Source organism: Schistocerca americana, chromosome 2, assembly GCF_021461395.2.
Source record: "Schistocerca americana isolate TAMUIC-IGC-003095 chromosome 2, iqSchAmer2.1, whole genome shotgun sequence".
Lineage (NCBI taxonomy): Eukaryota > Metazoa > Arthropoda > Insecta > Orthoptera > Acrididae > Schistocerca > Schistocerca americana.
This window is the reverse complement of record NC_060120.1, coordinates 480,886,084-480,906,365: the sequence shown is the minus strand read 5'-3', so window position 1 is coordinate 480,906,365 and position 20,282 is coordinate 480,886,084. Positions and strand designations below refer to the sequence as shown.

At 41.5% G+C, this 20,282-nt stretch overlaps 3 non-coding genes across 3 annotated transcripts; 2 read left to right on the top strand and 1 right to left on the bottom strand.

The window, feature by feature from the left end:
• Nucleotides 1-3,219: 3,219 nt before the first annotated feature.
• On the bottom strand, nucleotides 3,220-3,310 carry Trnay-gua. Its single transcript is given in 2 exon segments — nucleotides 3,220-3,255; nucleotides 3,274-3,310. It is a non-coding gene; the product is annotated as a tRNA-Tyr (tRNA).
• A 4,975-nt stretch (nucleotides 3,311-8,285) lies between these two features.
• Nucleotides 8,286-8,357, top strand: Trnap-agg. The gene has a single exon. It is a non-coding gene; the product is annotated as a tRNA-Pro (tRNA).
• Nucleotides 8,358-16,266: 7,909 nt separating this feature from the next.
• Trnap-agg lies at nucleotides 16,267-16,338 on the top strand. Its single transcript has one exon. It is a non-coding gene; the product is annotated as a tRNA-Pro (tRNA).
• The last annotated feature ends 3,944 nt before the right edge of the window (nucleotides 16,339-20,282 follow it).

The window sequence follows — 20,282 nt, the reverse complement described above, 5'->3', positions numbered from 1 at the left end:
GGTGTTAGAGCCGCACCTTTTTTAGATTGAAGTCAGCTGATAGTAATTACTGCTTAAGGGAAGTCTCTTTAACAAAGAGACCACTTTCGACAAAGTTTAGGTATCCGAGTAATGAGGGAATTAGTATATTTTATCAAAATATACAAGCTATTAGAGATAAAGTTAGTGAACTGCTTATAGATGTTGACTCTGAAATTATTGGTATATCTGAACACTTCTTAAATAAGGAGATAATTCAGAGGCTTCCTTTACCAGGATACAGGTTGGCTGGCAGCTTTTCTAGGAGCTCTTTGCGGTGTGGGGGAGTAGCCATGTATGTGAAAAACGGTATCCCATTTGAGTCAATTCATGTTTCAAAGTGCTGCACTGAAAAGGTGTTTGAATGTTGTGCAGGTGTGGTTAAATTTAGTGGACTTAAACTTCTAACTGTTGTTATTTATAGATCCCCAGACTCCGATTTCACAACATTTTTGCTAAAGCTAGAGGAGGCTCTTGGTTCACTTTATAGGAAATACAAAAAGTTAGTTACATGTGGTGACTTCAGTATTAATTGTATGAGTGATTGTGCAAGGAAAAGGATGCTGGTAGACCTCCTTAATTCATATAATCTTATGCAAACCGTATTATTTCCAACGAGAGTGCAAGGGGACAGTCGACCAACCATAGACAACATTTTTGTTCATTCCTCATTACTAGAAGGGCATTCTGTTAGCAAAGGAGTGAATGGCCTTTCAGATCATGATGCACAAGGTTTAACTCTAAAAGATTTTTGTGCTGCAAGTCATGTTAAATATAGTTATCAACTTTTTAGGAAAGCTGATCCAGTTGCTGTAGAGACCTTTGTAAACCTTATCAAGGAACAAGAGTGGCAAGATGTTTATAGTGCTGATACAGTAGACGATAAATATAATGCTTTCCTCAAGACTTTTCTCGTGCTCTTTGAAAGTTGCTTTCCGTTAGAACGTTGAAAACAGGGTACTAGCACAAACAGGCAGCCTGGGTGGCTGACTAGAGGGATAAAAATATCCTGTAGAACAAAGTGGCAATTATATCAAAACGTTAGAAACAGTCAAAATCTAAATGCAGCAGCCCATTACAAACAGTATTGTAAGGTGCTTAAAAAAGTTATTAGGAATGCAAAAAGTATGTGGTATGCAGATAGAATAGCTAAGTCTCAGGATAAAATTAAAACCATATGGTCAGTCGTAAAGAAAGTGGCTGGTCTGCGGAGACAGGTCGAGGATATAGAATCAGTGCGTAGTGGGCATGTCCGTGTTACTGATAAGTCGCATATATGTGCATTATTTAATAATCGCTTTCTGAATATAGCAGGTGAACTAAATAGAAACCTAGTCCCAACAGGGAATCATATAGCGCTCGTAGAAAAAAAGTGTTCCGGGACTGTTACCTGAAATGCTCCTCAATGATACTGACAAGAGGGAGATTGAGTTAATAATTAAATCACTAAAGACTAAGAACTCTCATGAATACGACGGGGTATCTAGCAGAATACTGAAGTATTGTTCCATGTATGTTAGCCCAGTACTTAGCCATACCAGTAACGTTTCCTTTAGGAGTGGTCGGTTTCCTGACCGATTAAAGTACTCAGTAGTGAAGCCACTTTCTAAAAAGGGAGACAGGGATAATGTTGACAATTATAGACCTATTTCTATGCCATTGGTGTTTGCTAAAGTTATCGAGAAGGTTGTATATACAAGGTTACTGGAGCATTTAAATTCACATAATTTGCTGTCAAATGTACAGTTTGGTTTTAGAATTGGTTTAACATCTGAAAATGCTATATTCTCTTTTCTCTGTGAGGTTTTTGACAGATTAAACAAAAGTTTGCGAACATTAGGTGTTTCCTTTGATTTAACGAAGGCTTTTGAATGTGTTGACCACAAAATATTACTGCAGAAGTTGGACCATTATCGAGTAAGGGGAGTAGCTTACAATTGGATCACCTCTTACTTTAAGAACAGAAAGCAGAAGGTAATGCTCCGCAATATTGAGAGTGGTAGTGATGTTCAGTCCCAATGGGGCACTGTTTAGTGGGGCCTTCCCCAAGGATCGGTGCTGGGGCCACTGCTGTTTCTTATTTATATAAATGATGCGCATTCTAGTATTACAAGTGATTCAAAAATATTTCTGTTTGTTGATGACACCAGCTTGGTAGTGAAGGATCTTGTGTGTAATATTGAAACATTATCAAATAATGTAGTTCATGAAATAAGGTCGTGGCTTGTGGAAAATAATTTGATGCTAAATCACAGTTAGACTCAGTTTTTACAGTTTCTAACTCACAATTCAACAAGAACTAATATTTTGATCAGACAGAATGGGCATATTATAAGCGAGACGGAACAGTTCAAGTTCCTAGGCGTTCGGATAGATAGTAAGCTGTTGTGGAAAGCCCATGTTCAGGATCTTGTTTAGAAACTAAATGCTGCTTTATTTACCATTAGAACAGTATCTGAAATAAGTGGCAATTCAACACGAAAAGTAGTCTACTTCGCATATTTTCATACGCTTATGTCATATGGTATTATTTTTTGGGGAAATTGTTCTGATTCAAAAAGGGTATTTTTGGCTCAAAAACGGGCTGTTCGAGCTATATGTGATGTAACTTCGAGAACCTCTTGTCGACCCCTATTCAATAGTCTGTGAATTCTGACATTGCCCTCACAGTATATATTTTCTTTAATGTCGTTTGTTGCTAGCAATATTAGCTTATTCCCAAGAGTTAGCAGCTTTCACTCAGTTAATACTAGGCAGAAATCAAATCTGCATGTAGAATGCACTGCCTTGACTCTTGTGCAGAAAGGAGTGCACTATTCTGCTGCATCCATTTTCAATAAGCTACCACAAGAACTCAAAAATCTTAGCAGTAGCCCAAACGCTTTTAAGTCTAAACTGAAGAGTTTCCTCATGGCTCACTCCTTCTATTCTGTCGAGGAGCTCCTGGAAGATGTGAAAAATTAAGCAAATTCCAGTGCTACATTGTTGATTTTCTTTATTTAAACTTAAGAATTGTCGCCTGAATACGTTTCTTGTATTTCATTTTATCTGTTTCTACTATCGTGTTATAATTTCATGTATTGACTCGTTCCATGACCATGCAGACCTCTCCTTAATTTTGTCCCACGGAACAATAAATAAATAAGTAAAAAGTGTACCGCATTTTGTTAAGAGAAGCAAAGTCATGAATGTTTAAAATTTTCCTTCGGGCCGGATTTGAACCAGCGACCTATGGATATCTGCTACTAAGCTCCTCTACAGTCCACCGCTCTACCAACTGAGCTACCGAAGGAATGTGCAACTGTAGCTAGGCCGTGTTCCAGATACGAGAAAGTGCCGCCAAGCGCAGACTGGCGGTCAGCGGTACCGTTACGTCACCTCCCATTCGCGTGAGGCCTGCGAAGCTCTTTTACGTCGGCCACACCATTCGCGTTGGTAGCGTCATGCAGATAGATAACGTGCTACTGGTCATTCGTTACACAGTCTGTCATCACATCTCGGCGCTTGTAATTGGAAGCCGTCGTTTGCCAATTACCAATTGGCTCTATCAGAGGAGGAAATATACCTTCTTTTTCAAATAGCGTTGAACAGAGAGTTAACTCTTAGCCGCCTAGTGTGTCCGTATATAACTTTCCCACCTTGTCCGGCATAGGCAACATTTGACCATGATTATATGAACCCAACTGGTAGGAAGTCCGAAGAAACCTGGCCGAAATGATTTGCGGAAAAACGTACAAATAAAACGTAACAAGTGACCTGACAACGAATGACAGCAGATACATGTAATTACAAAGATAATTTTTTAATAGTTAGCCGAATTTGTCATTAACAGAAAACTGCAGTTTAATAAAATATCAGTTATATAATGAAATAAAACGGTCGACATCCTAAAGTGGAGAATTTCTCCCTGAAACCACTGATTATAATAGGATTTATGTTTAAGTAATGATCACTAACACGTATATGGGCGACGTCGGTCATTACTAGATTGATTATTTGAGAGGGGCTATGAGACCAAACGGCGAGGTCATCAGTCTCGCGATTCTGAAGTTAGACACTGAAGAAAGAGGGTCCGCTAAAAGTGTTCGGATCCAGTCAGGGGAGTCAAATTGTAAAATAATATACATTAAAAACACACAGAGAAGGCATAAAAGGTGAGACCAAATCTAAAAACTTGAAGAAAGGGGTGTTGTGGTGTTACAGACCGAGAAGACTAAAAAAGAGGTCCAAACCACAACCAACCTGCCTGGTTCCAAGACTAAAGTGGAATCATATACCTGGAAATAGAAACCACTTTCACGGAAGAAACTCAGGACCAGTTCAACCGCCCATGAATTGTATGCTAATACTTAATATACGGAATCGGGAAGACGATACTTAGCACAAAGGGCCGAAAGAAGGGGACCTTCCACCAATATGTGGGATACCGTCAGTCTCGCGCCACAACCACGTTGTGGGTGTGGGTCGTTAGGTAGGAGGAAACAATGGGTGAGCTGGGTGTGACCAATGCGTGGACGGCATAAAACCCCGGTGGACTTCTTTTGAAAGGAGCAGAAGGAAGAGCGCCAAACTGCAGCAGACTCCTTGATTGTGCGGAATTTAATCCTGTGGAGTAGCGCAACAGATATAATTCCGTGATCTAAGGCTTACCCGGTGAGGCACAAAATTCACACAGTCTTCCGACCACCAGCAAAGATTCGTGACCTACTAGGAACGGCAAAAGATGACGTAGGCCTTAAGAAAGCGGGCGTATACAAAATCCCGTGCGGCTGTGGCAAATCCTACATCGGCCAAACATTTCGGACGGTCGAGGACCGATGCAAGGAACACGAACGTCACACCCGATCACGCCAACCCAGCCATTCGGCACTAGCAGAACACTGCATTGAAACCGGCCACACAGTGAAATTCGAAGAGACAAAAATCCTGACGGCCACAAGTGCCTACTGGGACAGTATCTACAAGGAGGCCATAGAAATTCGCGTAACAGATAACCTCATCAACGGGGACACCGGGTTTCAACTTAGCAAGGCCTGGAAACCATTATTAAACACGGCGCGAGCGGACGCGAGCTCCCTCCGCCACGGCGGACGGAAATGAACTGCGCCTACCACCGCGCGTGGCTGCAGCTACCCCCCTCCCCTCCCGCCACGCGGCACTCCGCCGACGTCCGCGCCTGGGTACGACTCGGCACCCCGCGGACACAAATACCACGGACACAGCGCAGACAGATAATTCCATCAGCACCACATGATGATTGCGGAATGGTTATACGCCGAAATATCGTGGAACTTCGACGATCGGGTCCGGCTGGACACCGGAGAACCTTGGATACAGATATAATTCCGTTTTTGGGCAAAGAGAGATTTGGCGTACATTCGCATATCCACAGCTGGATCCAAGAAAGAAAATCGGGGGTAAGTATCTGCTTCTCTAGCCAAACGGTCAGCCAGTTCAACCCCTGGGATGCCCACATGACTTGGAACTCAGAGAAAGACAACGGAACAGGCGGCACAGCAAAGGGGAGAGAGAAGGTCACGGATAGCAAAGACCAAAGGGTGACGCGAATAGCATCGGCCGATAGTCTGCAGGCTGCTCATGGAGTGTGACACAAATTAAAACATTGTGGTGGGGGGCCTGAGAAACAAAGTCTTAACTGGAGGCCATGGGTCCAATTCTGCGTGACAATGCGTACTTCAGACTGGGCACATGTATTCGACATTAACAAGAACAATTTGGAGATTAGTTCGTAGAGCTGCTATCCAGCGTCGTCCAGTGTGGGCTGCACCGTCTATGACACCAGGGGGCATCGACCGGACGTAACGTAACGGCTGTTACATACGCCATCCACTATACAGCATTACTGCCAGATGGACGAGTGCCTGACACTGTTGATAGGGTCTGTACACTTACGGCCTGAGTGATCTGCTAGTACCCTGGGAAGACAATTCTGTATTGCTGAACAACAAATAACAAATGTATCACGGTGAATAATGTTTTATTGTCGCTCTCGAGCATTAACAGATTCTCACCACAGCAGGCTGCTCAGCACAATCCTTGCTGATAGTAGAGGCGTCGGACTGGACCCGTATAGTTAGACATTACTTTTGTCATACTATAATTCAGATCTACCATCAAGCTTGCTCTATTGAGTTATTGCACCAGTTGAAATTCATCTCGATTCGTCGCAGACAGAAGATCATCATCCTAAAGCGAAGGTTCCGATACTTTTCGTTAATAAACATTTATTTATTTCCAGTTTAAGAATATGAATATTTTTCTACAGCAAATTGGTTACGTACTACTTTTTCTAGCACAGTTCAAATGCCTCTGAGCACTATGGGACTTAATCACTGAGGTCACGAGTCCCCTAGAACTTCGAACTAGTTAAACCTAACTAACCTAAGGACATCACACACATCCATGCCCGAGGCAGGATTCGAACCTACGACCGTATCGGTCGCGCGGTTCCAGACTGAAGCGCCTAGAACCGCTTCGCCACAACGGCCGGCTCTAGCACAGTAATTACTTCGAATGCAATTCTGAAATTTTCGGGGATCATAACTCGCGTTATACCCCGAATAGCTTTTATGTGCTCATTTGGTATTACTCCTGGAATTACATTATTTTCATTATTAACTATTTAAGATCATGGTTTGTTAGATGAATTGCACAATCATAATGCTCGAATGCTTGTACTATTTTTTTTATTGTTAACTAGCTCCTACCCAAGGCTGCGCTCGCACGTCAGTAGTTTAGTTATGGTGAGTGTTGACGAGTACGCAAGCCACGGTAAATGCAATAACCTCAGCTGCCCACACGTCTCCGCCTGTTCAGGTAAGAGTAGCTAGTGATGTGCGCCGCACTCTTCCCCCTCCCAAGTTCTCCCAACCAACCATGCGTCGACGTGCGAAGCATCACTGCTGAGCAGTGCGTGCAGAGGGACAAGGGCAGGGGTGCGCATCTATTTATGGTGCTCTTCTAGGTAGCATTCTCTAGGTGGCATCATACTTCACCGTAACATATGGATCGCCTTATTGTAAGCGCAAGTATGGCGTGTATTGACCTCAATAAGTCAGACACCTGGCCTTATGCTGTTCTTCACCAAATTAAATTTGCTTCTACATAATGCTTAAAAGTTTTAGTAGCATTTCATAGTCAACGCACTTGACTCATTGAATACACCCCTCCCGTTCAGATCACGGCACATAAGTGACATCGATGGTCGCCGAGTAACTGGCCAAGAACGCCACGCGATGTTTGCAACTTTGCCTTCGTCTTTCCGCGAAAGGACACAGCAGGTGGTGGGGTTCTGACCACTAGATTTTGCGCCTTGTCCTCGATTAAATCCCTAACCTCTCCGCAGTGTCTCAAGCAGTGAGGGCACGTGACACTGTCGGTGGTGGACCGTCCATCGGGTGGGAACGTTGAGCTCGGCGTCTCCTTCAGTGCTGGCACCGACTCTCACCTTCTTCCTCCTCTGATTATCATACAACGCAACCTGACACCGTACTACACACACCGACTTCATTCTCCTGCACGTATCAGATACACTTAAAACACGTCTCGCATAACGAAAGGTGCCGGTGTGCAGGATGCATAGGAAAATGCTTTCCAATTAGTCGGTTGAAACTCCATCTCGGCGTCTGCCAGCCAACCACGCCACGACTTTACTTTTTTGTAGCATTCGGTGTCCCTAGGAGACAAACTACAGAAATTAATGTGAACTGGCGTCATTTTAAAAGACATAAAAGTCAGGATGAAAATAAGTCAATAGAATTTAATGCTCACGCGTTAGGCTCGTATTTTTAATGCGGGCTTTTGTTTCATGTCGAAAGTACGCTGGAGGCGACGCGACGTGAAACTCTCAGTCTCCTTCCTCATCTAACGTTTGAGCAGAGCGAAGAAAAATATTAGTTTTGTCTGCTAATGCTGCAGTTTGCAGTTAAGGTAGATTTATCATTACTGTGTGATGCCAACTTGCTTCTGTTCTCTGCTTTTGAAGTTATTTTACTTGCTGAAGTCCAACAATTTGGAATACGCCACGCAGCTATGAAAGCAGGCAGCCTTGGCTGAAAGCTCCCAGACTTGCAGCACGTGCGCCCGGCCTGTACACGTGTGCGGCACAGCTGCGGATTTCCTCGCGAGAGGCGGCCAGAGCGGTACACAGGAGCCGCTGGCGGCCGCACAGCGCGCGCCGTGTTCTCCGCGCAGCTGGATCGCCTCGCTGCGCCTCACGCAAGAGAAAGGCTTTTTGTCTCACGAGCGGCTCGTTGGTCTAGGGGTATGATTCTCGCTTAGGGTGCGAGAGGTCCCGGGTTCAAATCCCGGACGAGCCCATGTTTTTGTCCAAACGGTCCAAATGGCTCTAAGCACTATGGGACTTAACATCTGACGTCGTCAGTCCCCAAGACGAACCTTCGTCCGTAGCAGCCACGCGGTTCCGGACTGAAGCGCCTAGAACCGCTCAGCCACAGCGGCCGGCCCATGTTTTTGTATTATACCTGTCAAAGAAACAATTAGTTTAATAAGAAATAACTTACTCAAACATGGGACAATGGATAGAGCTGAAATCTATCAACTCATAGAGATCCTGGAGCTTATATTATCTAACAACTACTTCCCGTTCAACAACAAGTTTTACATTCAGGATGATGGATTGGCAATGGGTAATAGTCTAGCAGGCTTGCTAGCAGACAAGTTTTTGTATCATATTCCTAGTTACGTGTAAATTGCAAACCTGTTGCACTTCGCTAGAGCCGCAGGTACCTTTAATTTACTGATACTTACTGTGTCTTTACGGTGCCAACTGCGAAAAATCAAGTGCTTGACTTTTAATTTGCGTCTTGCTTCTGGTCTCATCTCACTCTTAATGTCGCTCGCGAATTCCACTACTTGAATGTAGCCAAAGTAGGTTCTGAAAATACGATATAAATGTCAAAAAGCTGCTGTTTGTTTACTTTGACAATACTAATTTCTCGTAGAGGTCATGTTATATCAAGTTTCAATATTTGTCCTCTGAAAGATGGTACCTGATTACGGACTATGACAAGGTCGGAATATGATTTTGTCCCGTCTGCCGTCGGCCCCCCGCCCCCCAGAAAATACCTTTGTCTAAGACTTCAAAACAATACTCTATCATTATTATTTAGATTTTGTTCGCCGCCTCCGCCCGCCCCCCCCCCCCCCCTCTTGAATGTAACTAATGCCTACGATCTCCAAAATAGCACTAGCACTTCTCCTTCTCCTTCAGTAGCGCTACAGCCCTTGGTGAAGCCCAAGTCTCCTAGCCATCGTATACGCTGTGATTTTACACATTTTACTATGTCCCTACCTTGTATCAATTCTTGTAATTCAGTATTGTAACGTATTCTCCACCCTTCTTCTACCACTCAATGGTTCTTAGTGCATTTACACTCTATCACTGTTACCTCATTTTAAAAAAATACATACTTTGTTTAGGTCATTACTTTGTCCATCGTTTTTGTATAACTTACAATAAATTATAAAGCAGATAAATACATTATCTAAAAATCCCTTGTCCAAACATTTCACAACTAGATGTGGCGTGCCATTAACAACTGTAATAGTAAAAAACTTTCGCAGTTTTACACATTCACAACTATACGGTATAAAGTCGAGAAGTCCACTTGGCACAAACAGTACTTCACTTAGCTCCAACACCGTTGTAAACACACGTCTGCAGACTACGGCTCTAGCAGTACATAAATGGAGGGAGCGCTGTATCTTCATCTTTCTGTCGTCTCCACCTATCATCGCGAAAGTCGTACTTTCTTTGAGTTTTTTTCGTAGAGGAGCATAATTTATCCCCTACCTGGCGTATCCTCAGCTTGCTATGGTTTACCAGTTCCACCTCAGGACTTACGAACCATGTCCGGCTGGTTTTTGGCAGTAGGTGTGGTCAGACTTGGAGAGGCTGTCTTTCCCTGGCTGGAATGTTTTCTACAGACAGTCAGGCTACAAACCACCTGGTCTGACCTACAGAAACACAACTGAAAAATACCCTGTGTTAAACGAAGCTTCTAATGTTTTATAATATCTTTCCATTTTCTAGACATAAATTGTTTTGTTCCAGTCTCTGCTCAATAAAAAATGTTTCACGCATTTTAATGCACGCCAAACATTCAGTCAGCGATCAGAGACGCCGTTTTCGGTAGATTTCGCAAATGAAGCTTTGGATGTTTTAAAATAATTTTTGAGTCTCGATTTTAAGATTTTGATGCAAATGCAAAAGATATCAAGATTATTCGAAATTCTTTTAAAGTTACTATAAAAACTCTTGCCCCATAATTTCAAAAGCAAATGGTTGATTTACAATGTACCGATTTTTATAAAGATGACTATTTAAATTCATCATTGCTTGGATTTTATACGAGTCTTCCACTCACACAGTATCATTAGTTGCATAAATCGTGGGTTTCCTCTGGCTTCGGCACTACATACATCGGAGCAAAAATTTTCTTCAAAGTGAAATATAAGAAAAAGTGTTTTACAGATGAAAACTAACAGCTGAGTATTTGAAATCCCTGCTGATAATTTCAACTAGCAAACTTTATCAACAGCTGCAAACAACTGTAGTTGGGATGCTACAGTTACATAAATCTCTTTTACAATGCTAAATTTCATTTTGTGACTAAGCTATGTACGTCACTTCAGTACCATAAATTTCAGGAAATCCTATATAATTAATTACAGTAAAATGTTCAACTACATTATATGTCAGTGGTTAAGGATGATAGCAATTGCCGTGTGAGGCGCATTGCGATAGGTACGGCTGACTGAATGCAGCACTGTCGAGCTTCTACTTTACAGAGCGGTAGTTTATAGGAGAAGTGTGACTCAGCTTTCAATCATAGCGATCAACGAGACCGGTCCAGGCCAGAAAGTGCTTCTTGAATGGTTATCAAAGACTGAAGAAAATATCAAATAGACCGTTTATGCGAAACATCGTTCGTTAGGTGAGGATTTCTTACATTTTCTTCTACTCATTGTGTTATTGGATCTGCACAATAATCAAGGACTTTAAGGAACCATTTGCACTCGAGCACAGACAATATTTAATTTAGTTAACTTAGATTATATGTATCGATTTTTTAAGACAAGACAATGCAAAATAAAGCAATTAACACCGCTCTCTTGTCACAGCCAGTAGGCATCAACACTCTCACGTCATTCGTTGTCCTAGAAGGACGTAATATTTTGTGCGGCTCCACAGTTAGCCATATTGATATTTATTAGCAGAAAAGAGGCGCAGAATTAATAAGTCGCTCTCATTTGTGAATGATCTACCATTATTTATCTAGAATTTTACGTAAGTGTAATTTATATCGTAATGCATATGTTGAAATGAATATATGTTTATTTAATCTTATGCTTTGCTTTGTTTTAGTAGTTTTAGTTACTCCATTTTCATGATTGATGCTGAGGTCAGATATCAGACTTTGTCTACAAAAAAAAATACATAATGAGCCCTGGCTACGTTCCGTACATCTTCGGACGTGCGAAGCTCGATAAATTCACGGCGTAAAATTTTAATCCCTCAATTACTTATCCAAACTAACAATTATTATTATTACAAATTATTATTATTATGTATTATTATTATTTTATATTTGTTACAGGACCTATTTTAATAATAAAAAAAAACAGGTGGGTCGGATACCACACACGCCTGACCCGTTACCTCGGGCCGGATTGGTGGCGTTCACAGGCCAGTGTTGACCCACGGGCTATAGTTTGGAGACCCCTGCTCTAGGCTATTACACATCTTCAGCAACACGATGCGCACCACGCTCCAGCCAGCTGAGAGACAGCGCATTAACTTGCAATTATCATCTGCCCATTCTCCAGCGCCCATAAGTGTCACACAATAAGTAATGGTTAGGTAACTGGAAGCAGTGAAGTGTATCGAAATAGTGTGAGGATATATGAAGCGCTACGTTATCTACAGAACATTTTTGTTCTACATATTTATCCTCCTGTCCGTGGCATAAAAGAAACAGTATTGATAGTAAAACTGGATTTATCAATGTTTACTTCAGATTTCATTCGAAAATTGTTGATTTGTAATGTGGAACAGAGGGATGCAGTAGTAAAAGAAAATAAGAAAACAATAAGTTTGTGATGTAGCGCTAGAAAACGCATTTTCCCAAAAAAGGTAAAATAAAAAAGGGCAAAAGAAAAATTTATCAAACATCGATTCAACGCTTTGTCGAAGTTATATAAAACATGTTTCTGCTGTTCATTAACAATTTTCAAATTATCAGTAAAATGAGGAAACGCTTGCCTTTCTTCATGATGAACTTTCAGTTGAGTGCAAAACAACAGCAATCATTACACATATTTTTATGTTTGTGCATGTAAGCTATGCTTGCACCAAAAGTAATCACTCTGGTTACATAGACGCGCTAAAGTTACGCGATCAATTAATTTTTACTACTCACAAAATGCAATTTATATTTTGTAAGGATATAAGATACGGATTATGTGCAAAACAAACAAGCAAACAAATAAACAAAGGGAAGGTGTCCGCTCCAACTTTCTCTCTTACACATTCGTTTATGTTTCTTTCCCTACCAATATTGCCAATACTACAGGAAATCCTATCATTTACTAGTCATTATGTACTGTATCAAAACTACTGAACTGTAGTTTTGGTAGAGTGCAACTCTAGCTGTACCCAACGCCTCGTGAGACACCAGAAAATTTAATAACTGAATTCCTCCTCCTCTGTCGTCGCAGTACACATTCGAAGCGGCATAATCTGGAACCACCAAGAAACTTGTAAACCGGAAGTGAATGTACGTACTGGATATATTTATTCAAACACACCCTGACACTGTAGAGATACCTCTCGACAAATTCACAACTGCAGCCGAGAGAATAGTCACACAGTAGGGTCATGTTTTGCATTACAGTGCCTGTGGGCGTGGCAGGTATTTCTTCAAGTAGGGGTACCATTCCAAAATCCCCATTTATGATGTATCTCAGTTGGCGAACTTCAAGATGTACAGCTCCCTAATGACTAATTTTCTCCAGACGGACCACAATTTAATTTTACCCTAAACGGTTTATAGTTATCTACTCATCAACTTTTTTTTGAATGTATATTACTCTGGTACATGTTTGGAAAGCACATTTCATTAGTAACTGTATATTCAGAGTGTGTCTTTTTGAAATAACTTTATTAAAATAAAGAACAACCGCCTTCACTCGTAATAGTGATTTTATTTCAATACGCAATGCACTTTGAGCCCTGGGGGCTCCTCTTCAGATGCCTTGACAGTCTACATTCTCTTTTCTTTAGGATTTAGGTCAATTTTAGTCTTGGTAGAATTACATTGTTTTATTATAAAGTATTACGTGGTAAATATAAGTGTACAAAAACTAAGACAAATCGAAAAATAACTTATTGATGTTTCCAGAAGTAGATACATGGTTTGAAACAAAGTATGAGGAAATTTTTATGTACATATACACGTTTCCATTCCACAGCACATTTGTACTCAAAACCCAAAACGAGTTAAAGAATTTCAAATGTAATGACGCTGTATTTCCACAAATACGCACCTGTCATTATTTCAAAGAGGATATAAATCTGTTATATAATTAATTATACAGAAATTTCATTTATAAACAAATATTTCTGAATATGTCAAATGTGACTGTACGCCATTAAATATTTGTTTCATTTAGGGAAAGTAAACTTGTACAACTACTGTTAAAGCTTTGGCTATTAAACTCCGTTTGTTCAACAAGTTTTAAGAAGCGTTTTATTTGTGTATCACTATTTCTAATTGTTCCACTACATCAAGTTTTTTACCATGATTTTCTATGTGGAATGTGCGTCCTGCTCATATTTTTCGTTGTTTTTTTCTTTTTTTTTGCACTAATGCAATTTTACGCCTATTTTCTTTAAGCCATCTTCATAACCTGCCAAATGAAAGCCACACGTTAAAAGTCATCCTATATATCACAAAACGTTAGATACGTCTATCTGTTTACTGACATCGGCTACCTTAAGTAGAGCAAGCTTTTGCAGTTAGATAGGATTAGTACTTTCAAACATGGCATCTACAATTTTCTACCAAATGAACGAAGCCTATAGACGTAATAAAATTTACAATGGACTAGTGTGGTGGTGGAACCACTTTACCGTATGATACATCATTATAAAAACTAGCCCATCTTCTTTATAAAAGTATGTAAAAAGTAAATTTACGCAATGTAAGGACGAATTAACTCATTGATGATTACAAGGCGTCAAAACATAAAAATTAAAATGGAGTTTTGATCCCTGGTACAGCCACCGCCTCGCAGGCGGTGGATGTTTCCAGAACGAGATTTTCATTCTGCAGCGGAGTGTGCTTCCTGGCAGATTACAACTGTGAGTCATGTCTCCGCAATATCTTTTCTTCCTAGCGTGCTAGTCCTGTAAGTTCACAGGAAAACTTCTGTCAAGTTTGGAAGGTAGGAGGGGAAGTACTGGTCGAAGTAAAGCTGTGAGGACGGCTAGCTCAGTTGGTAGAGAACTTGCCTGTGAAAAGCTAAAGTTCGAGTCTACGTCGGGCATACAGTTTCAATCTGTCAGAAAGTTTTAAACTCTGTGTTGATTTCACACTGTTCTAAGGGCCAGGCGAAGAGTGTAGCTCTGCATGGGTAGTGTGCTTCGTGAAGAAGCTGACTCTCTGTTGATAATAAGGATGCAGTAGCCCTTCCTGCAACGTGCCATAAACACTCAAATGTGATGTTACCAAGTGACGTGCTGAGCTCCTTTTACTCACGTCTCAAGTTTCCGCCGGCCCCGGTGGCCGAGTGGTTCTAGGTCCGAAGTTCGGAACCGCGCTACTGCTAGGGCCGCAGGTTCGAAACCTGCCTCGGGCATGGATGTGTGTCATGTCCTTAGATTAGTTAGGTTTAAGTAGTTCTAAGTTCTAGGGGACTGATGACCTCAGATGTTAAGTCCCGTAGTGCTCAGAGCCATTTGAACCATCTTAAGCTGTCCACAGCACTCATATATTATACATTTGAAGAAATTCGTGAATAATGCTTTATTGACGACTGATTTCTTTAACAAGTACCATTTTCAGGTAGACGTTAAAAAACATTAGAATAAAAAAATCTTAGTCGGGTAGGTTAAAACGTAAAACGTCGCAGCCAAGGCAACTGTCTCAGTTAAGAATATTTACATAAAAACATTTCTGCACATTTGATGACTTTTGCAAGAGGAAAACATTGAAATTCATCAAATGTGCAGAAACCATCCGGTTTTGATGTAAATTTTCTTGAGCAACTGTTAGCTTGGATGTGACGTTTTACGTGTTGATCTATCGTACAAAGTTATTTCATTATAATGTATTTTTACACTAACTTGAAGTGGTACTTGTTGCAGAATTTGGTCGCCAATTAAGTATCACTTATTAAAATAAGCTTATTGCCTTATTTCTTCAGATATGCATAAATGTTGTAAATTAGGAAATTAAAAAAAATTACCAACATCTCGAAAGCATCGCAGCTTTTGCCCGTCATAAATGCAATATAAGAAAAATTATTTTGTTTATGACATTTGTTTTTAACAGATACCTAAATAAACGAGTGCTCTGCGAATAGACAACGTAGCCCCCAAGAAGGTACACTACATTCATTTTAACGTGAAGTGACGAGAGTGAAAGCGGCAGGTTAGTCAATAAATTTTGTAAAAGTGTGCGCGTGTAGCGTTGTGTGGAGCTCCAATTGTAAGAATACCGAAGTGTACATTATTGCTACGCTCCTCCGTGTATGCAGGGTGTACACACGACGATGCGGCCGCCTTCGGCAAGTGTTCAGATCACTTTCCAGGGCAATAGCTATGTCGCTGCCGATCGCAGGCCTGGAGGCCCACGATGTTTGAGGATACATTCCTTGACGTTCAGAAAGATATAAGGAAAACGTTATGACCAACAGGAAGAAGTAGTAAGAAACAAACGATTCAGTTGAAGGGGCACACATCATAGATCATAAATACTTTTCTTGGCTGGCTTTCATTGCTCTCTCATATGCTTACTTCCTGCCAGTTTGAAGTAGGGACGGTCAGACTCAGCACGGCATTATTCAGCAGCGTCGCCTTCGCTGCTGAGCTGGCAGCCAGTGTTGGCGACCACAGCAGCAGCAGTTGCGTGCCGCCTGTTGCACGGAAGTGGGTCACACTTTCTGTGTTTTCTACATCGTACAAGAACACGGTCTCAGCATGGCTCGTTGGTCTAGGGGTATGATTCTCGCTTAGGGTGCGAGAGGTCCCGGGTTCAAATCCCGGACGAGCCCGAGTTTTTGTACTCCGATCCTCCCTCTTAAGAAAAGAGGTAGACAAGCATACGTATTCGGTATACTGCACCCAACTCCACAACGAATGCCGAAAGCGTTGGGAACTAGAGATGGGCAAACTCGTTCATCCTTGGGAACTAGTTCACCGCTGATCGTTCTTTTTTGGAGACCGTTCATTTTTACTCGTTCATCGTTCATTTGTGCTTGGTATATGGTTCTTATGAAAAACTGAAAACTAATAGTGTAGTTGACTGAAGAATGGAGGGCACCAAGAGGGGGACTTGCCTCCCCCCTGGAGTATAGAGTTTTTATTCATTACAAAATTCTTACACACGTTTAGAAGTAATTTCTGTGATTCTGCAGAACCTCTCGTTTAGCCAACCGCAGCCTTGTGTGGCTGATCGCAGGGAAATAATATACGGTTGCGCACGGAGAACCGGCCCCGAGTACAGACTGCTCGCCAATTAACAGACGATGTGTTGCCCGTTACGAGCAGATACAACAAACAGACAAACATGTAATAATTAGGCAGTGAAGAAAAACCAAGCTAATGCAAGCAACCTATGCGAAACAATCGATGACGATGTGTAGAGAACTGGAGAAGAGAACATGAAAATCTCACGCGACGCGCATCGGCTATAGCTTATGTAGTCTTGTAAACCTGTTGGTGTCTGTTTCCCAACTTAATAGACCAAAAGTGTCTTGTATGAAATTCTTCGATTCGACTTCCACTACATAACTATGCTAAGTTGTAAACAATAATCGTTTACACCCTATATATACTTCACGTTGTCTCTGAGTTCGTAGGCGAAGTAGAGACTTTATGGAAGCATAGAATAAAATGTGTTTTTCTCATACTTGCGTCACACGCTTAGTAAAAATTAGGTTTTTATGTTGCATTATTAAAGTTAATGCAGCAATGATAATAATAATTAAGTTCGCAGTAATAAAGTTTTTGGTTTGAAAGCTCCTTCTGAACAAATGTTTTTGAGATAATAAGTAAATACGATTTTATGGCAACCCATGTCTTTTCAAAGGGAGAGGCACCGCTTTTCCTACTGAGCCAAAATGACCCACAACCCACTTTTTTTCCCAAAGAAACCAAACTAGCAGGTAATGCAAATTGGAAACAACCAAACTTAAAATAATTAGAGCCTTCCTAAATGTAATGTTTTGTATATGAAAGATACACGAAAATCGTTTTATATAAATGTTCTTACACTAAAAATTAAGTAAATTGTTGAAAGTTAGCTGCTAAATCAAGTCGATGAAACCAAAAAATATATGAATAACAAAAAAAAACTTGCCTTGTTATAAGTATGTCTTCTGCTGTTCATCGATATGATGAAGTGAGCTGATATGCCCTTTTGTTACCTGAAAAGACGTACCTATAACACACAACGTAATTTTTATGTAATTTACGTAACTATAAAATACTTTTTGATTACCGGTCGTGGACGCTGAATAGCCAGAAACAAGTGCAAGAACAGTTTGGAACAAATGTAAAATAGGCGAGCGCAGTGAACGAAACGAACAACTGGATACTGAACTAACTAGGAGCAGTCGGCAGTGGAACTGAGACAGGTGGTCATGCGATGAATGACAAGTGCGGCCGAGGGAGACCGAGACTGAGACGAACACGCGACCGAGGCTGGAACGAGAACTGCCGAAGTGATCGCCGCGACCGAAGTGAACTATGAACCGATCTTTCCTTGGAATTCGTTCCTCGGTCCTTTCGTCCTTCTTGGTGAACCGTTCCTTTGCACCCGTTCCTTCGCGAACTACCCATCTCTATTGGGAACCAAGGAATACAGGATTTATTGATACGCTGGAATTCAGGCCATAAGAGACGGAGCACAAACACGTAACACAGCTCCGTCCCACTGCAACTGCTGTTACATTGACTTTTAACGTTCGTTTTCTGCTCCAATACACATTGCAATTATTTGGTTGTTTTTAATTCAGACGTATTCACGAGATTGAATTCCTTTCAGTAGAACAGAAAATCCTTTCACGAAAATCAATAAGTGACAGTGCTCACATAAATCTTTTATTCGTTTCTATTTCATCCATTGCTATTACGAGCTGCCTGGGTTTGAAGAGTGGCCCATAATATTCAGTGACCCTGGTGGCAGCCAGGAAAAGTAGTTTATAATTATATTAATAGACACTTCAAACTGTAACTACTAAACATCAGCCGCAGCGAAGTTACGAATTTTATCACCGAAAACAGATCTGGCCACTGAATAATATGCATTAGCTAAACCTCATCAGCCGCAGCGGAGTTACGAATTTTATCACTGAAAACAGATCTGTCCACTGAATAATATGAATTAGTGGCTACCAGGCCCCGGAAGTCTCCTTGGACACCATTTTTACGGTAGGGAAAAACAAAATCTTGAAAAACGGTCTCAACAACATACAGGTGGATTTTACACCGGTCTAAGGACTATCTCCAAGTGTTTACTGTGAGTCCAAGTTCCACAAGGAAATAAAATCGTGTGCTCCCATCGGACCTCAATATTCTCATCAGCGAAGCTGACACCCATTCTTCAGGGTCTTTCACGCATTTAGCAACTAATGGAAGAAGCAATCATAATACTGCCTTACTCGAACTCTTACTCTCGTGAAGCATTTACGCGGCACAAGGAGTAATCATGCATTTGTGTTCGACACTCGCTTGATGTATACTGGAGTAGGTTGGTGATAAATATCGAATGGCCACAAAATATGTTTCATTTCATTCTGGAAGCTGCACAGAGTTTGTACTCATGTAATTAGGAAGGTTCTCTGTATAAGAGTGAAGTGACTGAAGAAGACAGGATATCTGCTTGTGGGACAGGAACAGTCACGCTGCTCTGCCGTTATACTGCTGGTGTCCCGTTGACCACTGAGAAATGCAACGTTCCGTATCAGGTGCGTCGTGCACGGTGCATACTGCTACTGAAAGCGAATACATCGTATGATGGAGCAGTATAATCTGGGAAAACTCGAATCTCCGTCTCTGAAGCCTTCGGGAACAGATCCGGCGATCACAGTGCCACTAGCTGAAGCGAAGCTTGCCAAAAACGGCAATCAATTATCCTCTGTTCGCCACTGGCTCTTCTCTCATTTCCCTCAGATGCCTGTGGCGACTACGGTACTGTTTGTATAGCGCTATATTCAGTCAACGACATCCCTGTTTAAGCACCGATAATCGTCACTGCTGTTGGGCGTCGTGCGACTTTCTAATGCAGTTAGCACGGTGGACACGCAAACACGTAGTGGGTGCATTCTCGCTTCAAGTCGAGTCACTGATGGTTCTGTTCAAGATTATCGTTGCAATGAGTTGTTAAAACGGTCAGATACTCTTACCATAGTAATCGTCATCCGATTGTGATCAGCTGCTCTTATCACGGCAGTCATCATCTGACTGCAATGCACCATGCCTTTGTAAACAGCCTCCCTTTATGAGCAGCATGGAGTATCTCAAGATATCGTCTTCCAATATATCTGTTACTAGCACAAGCGGAAAACAGTATCGCTTGGTAATTCAAAATGGCTCTGAGCACTATGGGACTTAACATCTGTGGTCATCAGTCCTCTAGAACTTAGAACTACTTAAACCTAACTAACCTAAGGACATCACACACATCCATGCCCGAGGCACGATTCGAACCTGCGACCGTAGCGGTCACCCGGTTCCATACTGAAGCGCCTAGAACCGCACGGCCACATCGGCCGGCGCTTGGTAATTCGACAAGGGGTCGCCTAACAAATTACGAGGCTTTGATCAAACTTAACGATGACGCAAATAACTACACTACTCTCGTAGTGAAATAAGAGCGAAATAAATATGAGTTCGGGATTTCGAAAACTTTGACAGGATCTGCCGTAGGATATATTCGTTTTATTTTACAACTTTTCATTTTGTTTAATCGTTGTGACTGTACATCCGTTTGCAC